Consider the following 8,470-nt stretch of genomic DNA (forward strand, 5'->3'; position numbering starts at 1 on the left):
TTCTTTAAAGAGAGATTGTATAGTTCCATTCTGATATTGAAGATGTACTCTTCGATGACTTCGTTGCCTAGTGGGGGGTTCCAATTGGATTTTGTGTAGAACGGAGGTATTTCCGTGTTGGAGGTGTTTTCACGGAAGTGAAATTTGCATCGAATGTTTCGTGCAAGTTTGTAGAAATCTGCAGATATTTGTTTTCTCATGGTTGGTTTGTTGGTTTTTGGCGTTGGTATGAATTTGAGGCCTTTTGCTAAGCCCAGATATTGTCCATTCGAAAGTTGCACATTTGACAAGTTGATCACGAATTGTTTGGCTCGTGTCAAGTTGTTGTTGATCTTTTTTTCTTTCTCATTAGACAGTCTGGTTTGTTTCCTCCTTTGGATGCGGAGTTGTGTTTTGGAGTGTCTGCCCATGATTTGGGAGAGAGCCGTATAGTGACAAGTGCACTTTGACCACGGATAGTGGGGTGGTATCGCGTGTCCTTTTGATACGGGAATGTGAGGGGATGAGCAAAACGTCGAGATTGGGTATGTGTGCTCAGTTGGAGGTTTTAATTAGTGCCAATGTGTACATATAACAGTTGGGGGGAGAGGCTTAGGAATGTGCAGGCCCCAGTCTCTTCGTCTCCTTTCCCCGTCCTTTGATTGGGTTTGAGGGATGGCAAATGCCGGAAATACCTAGTGCTGGAGGGATTAGCTGTAGCGTATCGGCGTCTGTGACTTGATACCCTTCTTGCTGCGGCGTCATAGTTGAAACGGATGTGTCCCGTCTGTTCGGGTTGATATTTGGGGAATAGTGTGGAATTGTAACCTCTTAGTCTGGTTAGAGGCACATAGTTTAGGTGTGTGCCGGAAATGCCCTGGCACTGGAAGGATTAGCTGTATCGTTTCAGCGTCTGTTGCTAGAGACCGTTCTATTTGCGGTGTCATAGTGGAGACAGATTTTTTCTATTTCTGAGGGTTTGATAACTGGGGATTAATTGTAGAGTTGTACCATTTTCCCTAATTCGAAGCAAACACTTAATGAGGAAATTGAATTTCTCTCTCAAGGGTGTAAGTTTAAGGTTTGCCAGGCTTGGCAAATATATTAGGCGAAACACCGATTCCTGTTGAGATGGTAGTTGTAGTTGGTGTTGGTTTTGTTGACGGTGGGGTTTGTAGAAATTATAATCGTTCTTGAGTTCGAGTTGTTGTTGTTGAAATTTTCGTAGTAGTTGTTGTTGATGTGGATGTAGTCAATGTCTGATTTGTTACAAGGACATTCTTGTGTGTTCCCAGCACTGTTTATTAGTGTACATCAGTTGTTGGAGGTGCTGTTGAAATTTAAGCCGTTCTTTCCAATGTGGGGTTGTTGTGGTCGTTGTAGTTGTATCTGTTTTGTTGTTGTTTGTTGATGGTGTCGTCTTAGTTATCTTTGTTCGTTTTGTTGTAATGGTAAACACATGTGTTGTTCTTGCTTACGCAAGGCATCAACTGTTCGTGTTCAGCTGTTTTAGCAGTGTGCTTCAATACTTAGAGGTACTGGGTGATGGTGTTGTAAAGCAACAAATGTACAGGTTGTATGGGAGAGGTTGTGGGTGTCTCCAGGTGCTTTTTCAGTTGTTCTGGGTTATCGAGCTGTTATTCCTGTGGGTGTAGTAGTGTACACTGAGAGGTGTTGGTCTTGTTACACGCGGTGTCTGCCGTTTGTGTTCTTGGGGGTAAAAATCAAGGGTCTGCCAATCCCAGCAAATGCAGTAGGCAGCTCAGAGATCCCTAAGTACCTCTCCCAAAGATGTTACTTTTCGGCAAGATTTACAGGTGTTAGGACAATTTCTTTGAAATTGTGATTTTACAGGTTTTTTGGGGGAAATTGAAAGGTAGCCTCGTCAGGGGACAACTATTTAAACCCATATCCTCATCATCTTGTTTCTCGATTGAGAATAATCATTTATAGATGACTATTATTCATTTTCTTTGTTGGGGTGTACACATGTACTTGCATGTACTGGTGGCTGATTACCCAAATGTCCTCTCAGTGATTGAGGCTAATATGAGGCTAAGTGATTATAAATGTCACTGTTCCTTTAACGGGTTTATTACGTATTTTTATGTGTACTAATAGTACAGGTACCTATGGGGAGTGGTGTAGTTGGTCATTCAAACCATCTCATTATTTTGTTTCTCCACAAACAAATAATCATTTATGTATGATTTATCAGTAGTGTACCTCACAAGATCTGAGTGTTATGATCACAGTAGCTTTGATAGTAGAGGCTGAGCGTTTCCAATGAGGGTAAACGTATTGTATAGATCGGTAATCAAGGCTGTTTTGCCCGTCGGTGGTGAGAAGATCGTATATATTGCCCTTGGTTGGGCTGTTGCTCTCCTAATGTGAGGCAGATTAAGTTAAAGTATCTCTCAGTGGTGGAGGATTTCGTTGTATGTGTACCTCACAAATTCTGAGGGTTATGATCACAGTAGCTTTGATAGTAGAGGCTGAGCGTTTCCAATGAGGGTAAACGTATTGTAGAGATCGGTAATCAAGGCTGTTTTGCCCGTCGGTGGTGAGAAGATCGTATATATTGCCCTTGGTTGGGCTGTTGCTCTCCTAATGTGAGGCAGATTAAGTTAAAGTATCTCTCAGTGGTGGAGGATTTCGTTGTATGTGTACCTCACAAATTCTGAGGGTTATGATCACAGTAGCTTTGATAGTAGAGGCTGAGCGTTTCCAATGAGGGTAAACGTATTGGAGATCGGTAATCAAGGCTGGTTTGCCCGTCGGTGGTGAGAAGATCGTATATATTGCCCTTGGTTGGGCTGTTGCTCTCCTAATGTGAGGCAGATTAAGTTAAAATATCTCTCAGTGATTGGGGATTCCGTTGTATGTGTACCTCACAAATTCTGAGGGTTATGATCACAGTAGCTTTGATAGTAGAGGCTGCGCGTTCCCACTGAAGGTGAACGTATTGTAGAGATCGGTAGTCAAGGCTGTTTTGTCCGTCGGTGATGAGAAGACCGTATATATTGCCCTTGGTTGGGCTGTTGCTCTCTTAATGTGAGTCAGATTGAGTTGAAGTACCTCTCAGTGATTGAGGTTTTCGTTGTATGTCACATAATGTGTACCTCACAAATTCTGAGGGTTATGATCACAGTAGCTGTGATAGTGGAGGCTGAGCGTTCCCACTGGCAAGTAATTGACTCTGCGTGTTTAAGTAGATAGTTTCGTCAGAGTTGATCTGAGTTCTTATTGGCGTTTACCAATTCCCGCCCGTGGGTTGGCTGGTTCTTGTAATCAGGGGATAAGTGTGTGTCACTCAACACCCCTTAGGCTTGGTGGGCGGAGTTATTGTGGGGGTGATTGTTGGGCGCAAAACTGCGTCCCTCCCTGTTCGTTGCGGTTGGGTGACCGTGTTACGTGTCAATTCTTCCGTGTACTTAGCACTGATAATCAGTGTCTGTTCCAATGTCTGCTCCAATGTCTGCTCCAGCTGTCTCCTGGGCGGACGCGCGGACGGCCGCGGGGACGGACGCGCGAACGGATGGCCAGCCTCACGGACGCACAGACGGACGGACGGACGGACGGTGTGTCTCCTCCAATTTGTCTCCTCCAATGTATCTCCTCCAGTGTCTCCTCCAAGGTCTGCTCCAGTGTTTCTCCAAACTGCAACAACACCAACATCAGCATCAATAGCAACATCAACAATAACAATCACCAAAATAGCATCAGCATCAACAACAATCACAAAGTTAGCAACAACAACACCACTGCAAATGCAGAGCAGCAGCAGCAAAACCACAACGGCACCAAAAGAAAGAACACCTGCAGAAGCAACAGCAACAACCTCAACAAAAACAACACCAACACCAACAACAAAAAACAACATCGACATCAACATCAACAACAACGCCAACAACAACAACTACAATAACAGCATCAGCAACAACAGCAGCAGAAGCAATATTAACAACAACAACAACCACAACAACAACATTAACATTATCATTAACATTGACAACAAGAACAACTATTAAGATAACAGAAACTGCAAAAACTTACAACTCCTCCAGTGTGCTAGCTTTAGTGTCGGCGCCAGTGTCTCCTCCAGATCCACCGTCTGCTCCAATGTCGCGGGGACGGACGCGCGAACGGATGGCCAGCCTCACGGACGCACAGACGGACGGACGGACGGTGTGTCTCCTCCAATTTGTCTCCTCCAATGTATCTCCTCCAGGGTCTCCTCCAGTGTCTCCTCCAGGGTCTGCTCCAGTGTTTCTCCAAACTGCAACAACACCAACATCAGCATCAATAGCAACAGCAATAATAACAATCACTAAAATAGCATCAGCATCAACAACAATCACAAAGTTAGCAACAACAACACAACTGGAACAGCAGAGCAGCAGCAGCAAAACCACAACCGCACCAATCGAAAGAACACCTGCAGAAGCAACAGCCTCAACAAAAACAACCTCAACAACAAGAAGAAGAACAGCAACTACGTCAACAACACCAAGAACAAGAACAACAACAACAACATCATCATCAGCACCACCGACACAGCACCAAGAAAAAGAACAGCTGGAAGACCAGCAGCAAGAACCTCTTCAAAAACAACAACAAAAATAGCATCATCAACAAAAGCAACAACAAAATCAAAACCACTAACAAAAGCAATAACAACAATTACAAGAACAGCATCAGCATCAACTACACGCACAAAATCAGCAAAAGCAAAACACTTGAACAGCAGCACCATCACCACAGCAGCAAGTGAAAAACAGCAGCAGAAACAACAGCAACAGCGTCAACAAAACAAAACAAAACAACAACAACAACAACAACAACAGTACCATTAACAATAACATTAACATTGACAACAACAACAACTATTATCTAGTTAGATAAATGGATGTGCATAAGAACGAGCTTGGTTTTGTGATTATATCTGCGGCTTTTTTGTGTGTACGCCATGTATGCAGATTGTGTAGGTATATTGGTATTCATGTGTGAGTGCATGTGTATGTGTGTGTGTTGTATGTATGTGTGTGCGCCTGCCTGTATGCGTGTGTGTGTGTGCGTGTGCGTGTGTGAACGTGTGTATCTGTGCATGTGTGTGTATGCGCACGCGTATGTGCGTGCGCACGCGTGTGTTTGTCTGTGACTGCATGGATTTAAACGATGAATTTGCTTTTGTACTCCTGTTCTTTTTACATTTAGTCAAGTTATGACTAAATGTTTTAACATCGAGGGGGGAATCGAGACGAGGGTCGTGGTGTATGTGCGTGTGTCTGTGTGTGTGTGTAGAGCGATTCAGACTAAACTACTGGACCGATCTTTATGAAATTTGACATGAGAGTTCCTGGGTATGAAATCCCCATACGTTTTTTTTCATTTTTTTGATAAATGTCTTTAATGACGTCATATCCGGCTTTTTGTGAAAGTTGAGGCGGCACTGTCACGCCCTCATTTTTCAACCAAATTGGTTGAAATTTTGGTCAAGTAATTTTCGACGAAGCCCGGACTTCGGTATTGCATTTCAGCTTGGTGGCTTAAAAATTAATTAATGACTTTGGTCATTAAAAATCTGAAAATTGTAAAAAAAAATAAAAATTTATAAAACGATCCAAATTTACGTTCATCTTATTCTCCATCATATTCTGATTCAAAAAAACATATAAATATGTTATATTTGGATTAAAAACAAGCTCTGAAAATTAAATATATAAAAATTATTATCAAAATTAAATTGTCGAAATCAATTTAAAAACACTTTCATCTTTTTCCTTGTCGGTTCCGAATTCCAAAAACATATAGATATGATATGTTTGGATTAAAAACACGCTCAGAAAGTTAAAACAAAGAGAGGTACAGAAAAGCGTGCTATCCTTCTTAGCGCAACTACTACCCCGCTCTTCTTGTCAATTTCACTGCCTTTGCCATGAGCGGTGGACTGATGATGCTACGAGTATACGGTCTTGCTGAAAAATGGCATTGCGTTCAGTTTCATTCTGTGAGTTCGACAGCTACTTGACTAAATGTTGTATTTTCGCCTTAGGCGACTTGTTGTGTCTTAATGCTGTATTTTGGTTTTGTACATGTGTATAGCAATGTCATTGTAAAGCGCTTAGAGCTTCTAGGTAAGCGCTCTATAAGTTTCCATTATTATTATTATCATTATTAGGATAAACAAAAACTTACAACTCCTCCAGTGTGCTAGCTTTAGTGTCGGCGCCAATGTCGCCTCCAGCGTTTGCTCCAATGTCTCCTGCGTGGTCTGCTCCAATGTCTCCTCCAGTGTTTGTTCCAATGTCTGCTCCAGAGTCTCCTCCAATGTCTGCTCCAATGTCTGCTCCAGAGTCTCCTCCAATGTCTGCATCGATGTCTGCTCCAGTGTCTGTGAGGGACAGAGAAAGAGAGATTGTTAGTGAATCTGTGAAAACGTGCAGTGTCCCCCGCAGTGTCTGCTCCAACGTCTCCTCCCGTGTCTGTTCCAATGTCTGCTCCAATGTCTGCCCCAGAGTCTCCTCCAGTGTCTGTTCCATTGTCTGCTCCAGAGTCTCCTCCAATGTCTGCTCCAGTGTCTGCATCGATGTCTGCTCCAGTGTCTGTGAGGGACAGAGAAAGAGAGATTGTTAGTGTATCTGTGAAAACGAGCAGTGTCCCCTGCAGTGTCTGCTCCAACGTCTCCTCCCGTGTCTGTTCCAATGTCTGCTCCAATGTCTGCTCTTTCTCTGTCCCTCACAGACACTGGAGCAGACATCGATGCTGGAGCAGACATTGGAACAGACACAGTAGGAGACATTGGAGCAGACAATGCAGGAGACATTGGAGCAGACGCTGGAGGAGACATTGGCGCCGACACTAAAGCTAGCACACTGGAGGAGTTGTAAGTTTTTGCAGTTTCTGTTATCTTAATAGTTGTTCTTGTTGTCAATGTTAATGATAATGTTAATGTTGTTGTTGTTGTGGTTGTTGTTTTTGTTGTTGTTGTTGTTGTTCTTGTTAATGTTAATATTGCTTCTGCTGCTGTTATTGTAGTTGTTGTTGTTGTTGTTGTTGTTGATGTTGTTGTTGATGTCGATGTTGTTTTTGTTGTTGGTGTTGGTGTTGTTTTTGTTGAGGTTGTTGCTGTTGCTTCTGCAGGTGTTCTTTCTCTTGGTGCGGTTGTGGTTTTGCTGCTGCTGCTCTGCATTTGCAGTGGTGTTGTTGTTGCTAACTTTGTGATTGTTCTTGATACTGATGCTATTTTGGTGATTGTAATTGTTGCTGTTGCTATTGATGCTGATGTTGGTGTTGTTGCAGTTTGGAGAAACACTGAAGCAGACCTTGGAGGAGACACTGGAGGAGACACTGGAGGAGATACATTGGAGGAGACAAATTGGAGGAGACACACCGTCCGTCCGTCCGCCCGCTCGTCTGTGAGGCTAGCCATCCGTCCGCGCGTCCGTCCCCGCGGCCGTCCGCGCGTCCGCCCAGGAGACAGCTGGAGCAGACATTGGAGCAGGCATTGGAACAGACACTGATTATCAGTGCTAAGTACACGGAAGAATTGACACGTAACACGGTCACCCAACCGCAACGAACAGGGAGGGACGCAGTTTTGCGCCCAACAATCACCCCCACAATAACTCCGCCCACCAAGCCTAAGGGGTGTTGAGTGACACACACTTATCCTCTGATTACAAGAACCAGCCAACCCACGGGCGGGAATTGGTAAACGCCAATAAGAACTCAGATCAACTCTGACGAAACTATCTACTTAAACACGCAGAGTCAATTACTTGCCAGTGGGAACGCTCAGCCTCCACTATCACAGCTACTGTGATCATAACCCTCAGAATTTGTGAGGTACACATTATGTGACATACAACGAAAACCTCAATACCTGAGAGGTACTTCAACTCAATCTGACTCACATTAAGAGAGCAACAGCCCAACCAAGGGCAATATATACGGTCTTCTCATCACCGACGGACAAAACAGCCTTGACTACCGATCTCTACAATACGTTCACCTTCAGTGGGAACGCGCAGCCTCTACTATCAAAGCTACTGTGATCATAACCCTCAGAATTTGTGAGGTACACATACAACGGAATCCCCAATCACTGAGAGATACTTTAACTTAATCTGCCTCACATTAGGAGAGCAACAGCCCAACCAAGGGCAATATATACGATCTTCTCACCACCGACGGGCAAAACAGCTTTGATTACCGATCTCTACAATACGTTTACCCTCATTGGAAACGCTCAGCCTCTACTATCAAAGCTACTGTGATCATAACCCTCAGAATTTGTGAGGTACACATACAACGAAATCCTCAACCACTGAGAGATACTTTAACTTAATCTGCCTCACATTAGGAGAGCAACAGCCCAACCAAGGGCAATATATACGATCTTCTCACCACCGACGGGCAAAACAGCCTTGATTACCGATCTCTACAATACGTTTACCCTCATTGGAAACGCTCAGCCTCTACTATCAAA

The sequence above is a fragment of the Littorina saxatilis genome, linkage group LG1 (assembly GCF_037325665.1).
Source record: "Littorina saxatilis isolate snail1 linkage group LG1, US_GU_Lsax_2.0, whole genome shotgun sequence".
NCBI lineage: Eukaryota > Metazoa > Mollusca > Gastropoda > Littorinimorpha > Littorinidae > Littorina > Littorina saxatilis.